Source organism: Triticum aestivum, chromosome 7A, assembly GCF_018294505.1.
Source record: "Triticum aestivum cultivar Chinese Spring chromosome 7A, IWGSC CS RefSeq v2.1, whole genome shotgun sequence".
NCBI lineage: Eukaryota > Viridiplantae > Streptophyta > Magnoliopsida > Poales > Poaceae > Triticum > Triticum aestivum.
The window spans coordinates 571,752,635-571,756,604 of NC_057812.1; positions in this window are offsets into that span (position 1 = coordinate 571,752,635).

The following is a 3,970-nucleotide window of genomic DNA, read 5'->3' on the forward strand; positions in this document are numbered from 1 at the left end:
CTCCCCTCTCGTTTCTATGCATCACCATGATCTTGCGTGTGCATAGGATTTTTTTGAAATTACTACGTTCCCCAACACCACGTACCTATTCCTTTTGGGAGTCTAAGACGTTCTAGAAAGTGTCCCTTATGTATTCCTCTGGGGTTACGGTTTCAATAACATTAGTTTCAACATTTATAGTATTACCTGAGATATAATGTTTGATTGTTTGGACGTTCACCACCCTCAGATTTGTGCCTTTGAAGTTGTTGATTTTTATGGCACCGGAGCGATAGACCTCCTCGATGACGTAAGGACCTTCCCATTTAGAGAGAAATTTGCTTGCGAAAAATCATAAATGAGAGTTGTATAGCCATACATAATCACCTACGTTAAACTCACGCTTTTGTATCCTTTTATCATGCCATCTTTTCACTTTTTCTTTAAACAGTTTGGCATTCTCATAGGCCTGGGTTCTCCATTCAGCAAGGGAGCTAATGTCAAATAACCTCTTCTCACCGGCAAGTTTGAAATCATAATTGAGCTCTTTAATAGCCCAATATGCCTTATGTTCTAATTCAAGAGGTAAGTGACATGCTTTACCATTAACCATTTTAAACGGAGACATACCCATAGGATTTTTGTATGCAGTTCTATAAGCCCATAATGCATTATCAAGTTTTTTGACCAATTCTTTCTAGATCTATTAACAGTCTTTTGCAAAATTAATTTAAGCTCTCTATTACTCAATTCTACTTGGCCACTAGACTATGGGTGATAAGGAGATGCAATTCTATGATTAACATCATACTTAGGAAGCATTTTGCGAAAAGCACCATGAATAAAATGTGAACCACCATCAGTCATTAAATATCCAGGGACTCCAAACGTCGGAAATAGAGGTGTTATGATCAGCACTACTAGTTGGAATAGCTTCTACCCACTTAGTAACGTAATCAACAACAACTAAAATATGTGTATACCCATTAGAGGAAGGAAAAGGTCCAATATAATCAAAGCCCCAAACATCAAATGGTTCAATAACAAGTGAATAATTCATATGCATTTCTTGACGTCTACTAATATTACCAATTCTTTGATATTCATCACAAGACAAGACAAACTTACGGGCATCCTTGAAGAGAGTAGGCCAATAAAAACCGGATTGCAATACCTTATGTGCAGTTCTATCTCCAGCATGGTGTCCTCCATAAGCTTTGGAGTGGCACTTGCGTAAGATCTGTTCCTGTTCAAGCTCAGGTACACAACGTCTAATAACACCATCTACTCCTTCTTTATAAAGCTGTGGGTCATCCCAGAAGTAATGTCTTAAATGATAGAAGAACCTTTTATTTTGCTGGTATGTGAAACTAGGTGGTATAAATTTAGCAACAATGTAATTAGCATAATCAGCATACCATGGAGTAGTATGAGAAGCATTTATGACATTTAATTGTTCATCAGGAAAGCTATCATCAATAGGTAGTGGGTCATCAAGAACATTCTCTAACCTAGACAAGTTCTCTGCAATGGGGTTCTTAGCTCCCTTTCTATCAATAATATGCAAATCAAATTCTTGTAGCAAGAGAACCCATCTAATAAGTCTAGGTTTAGCATCTTTCTTTTCCATAAGATGTTTAATAGCAGCATGATCAGTGTGAATAGTTACTTTAGAATCAACAATATAAGGTCTGAACTTATCACAAGCAAATACAACTGCTAAGAATTCTTTTTCAGTAGTAGCATAATTTCTCTGGGCATTGTCTATAGTTTTACTAGCATATTGAATAACATTTAATTTTTTAACAACTCTTTGTCCTAGAACAACCCCTACAGCGTAATCACTAGCATCACACATAATTTCAAAGGGTAAATTCGAATTAGGTGGCTGAACAATAGGTGCAGAAATCAAAGCTTTCTTAAGTATTTCAAATGCTTCTACACAATCATCATCAAAGACAAAAGGAATATCTTTTTGTAATAGGTTAGTCAGAGGCCGGGAATTTTTTGAGAAGTCCTTAAAGAACCTCCTATAAAAACCGGAATGACCAAGGAAACTTCTTATACCTTTGATGTCCTTGGGACACAACATCTTTTCAATAGCATCAACTTTAGCTTTGTCAACTTCAATACCTCTTTCAGAAATTTTATGCCCCACGACAATACCTTCATGAACCATAAAGTGGCACTTCTCCCAATTAAAGACAAGGTTAGTTTCTTCACATATCCGCAGAACTCGATCAAGGTTGCTCAAGCAATCATCAAAAGAGGATCCATAAACAGAGAAATCATCCATGAAAACTTCACAAATCTATTCACAGAAGTCAGAGAATATAGCCATCATGCATCTTTGAAAGGTAGCAGGTGCATTACATAAACCAAAAGGCACACGTCTATAAGAAAAGGTACCGAAAGGGCAAGTAAAAGTAGTCTTTTCTTGATCATCAGCTGACACATGTATTTGAGAGAAACCAGAGTAACCATCTAGAAAGCAAAAATGTGTATGTTTGGATAATCTTTCTAGCATTTGATCAATGAAAGGCAAAAGGTAATGATCTTTTTAGTAGCTTTATTAATTTGCGGAAATCAATTACCATCCTATAGCCTGTAATAATTCTTTGTGGAATCAATTCATCTTTATCATTAGGAACGACAGTAATACCTCCTTTCTTAGGGACACAATGGACAAGACTTACCCACTGACTATCAGCAACGGGATAAATTATACCTACTTCAAGGAGCTTTAATATTTCCTTACCACTTCTTTCATCTTAGGATTTATCCGTCGTTGGTGATCAATAACTGGTTTGGCGTATTTCTCCAAATTTATTTTGTGTTTACATAGAGTGGGACTAATGCCCTTAAGATCATCAAGAGTATATCCAATAGCAGCACGATGCTTCTTCAGAGTTTTCAATAATCTCTCTTCTTCGTTCTCTGAAAGGTTAGCACTAATAATAACATGATATATCTTCTTTTCATCAAGATATGTATATTTAAGAGTATCAGGCAATGGTTTAAGCTCAAACAAGGGATCACCGAGGATCCCCTAGGATTTCAACAGGCAAGTTGTGCTTCAGAATAGGTCCCTGTTTAAAGAATACTTCATCTATTTCCCTTCTATCATTCATAAACATATCATTTTTATGGTCTAGCAAATATTGTTCTGAAGAATCAGTAGGAGGAACGACAATAGAAGCAAGACCAATAATTTCATCTTTACTAGGCTATTCTTTATCATGGGGTTGTCTACTAAATTTAGCGAAATTAAACTCATGAGACATATCCCGTAAACCAACAGAAACAATATCCTTATTGCATTCTATCTTAGCATTAACAGTATTCAAGAAGGGTCTACCAAATATAATGGGACAAAAGTCTCTTGTGGGGAACCAAATTTAACCTTCCCACACAACACTTTAACATCTCTAACAATCCCAACCGGTGAAATAGTATCTCTAATGGCAAGCTTAATTGTAACATCAATCTCTTCTATCTCAGCAGGTGCAATATCATGCATAATTTCTTTATATAAGGAATGAGGTATTGTGCTTGCACTAGCACCCATGTCACATAAGCCATGATAACAATGATCTCCTATTTTAACGGAAATAACAGCCATGCCTACAACAGGTCTATGTTTATTTTTAGCATCAGGTCTACCAATTCTAGCAGCTTCATTGCAGAAGTAAATAACATGCCCATCAATATTATCGGCCAAGAGATCTTTAACCATTGCAATTTTAGGTTCACCTTTAATTTTCTCAGGGGGTTTAGTTGTCTTAATATTACTTTTGTTGACTACAGTTGAAGCTTTAGCATGATTCTTTATTCTAACAGGGAAAGGTGCTTTCTCAATATAAGCAGTAGGAACAACATGATCATTATAAGTGATAGTCTTTTCTTCAACTTTAATAGGTGCAACTACTTTTACTTCAATGGGAGGATTATATTTAAACCACTTCTCCTTAGGGAGATCAGCATGAGTAGC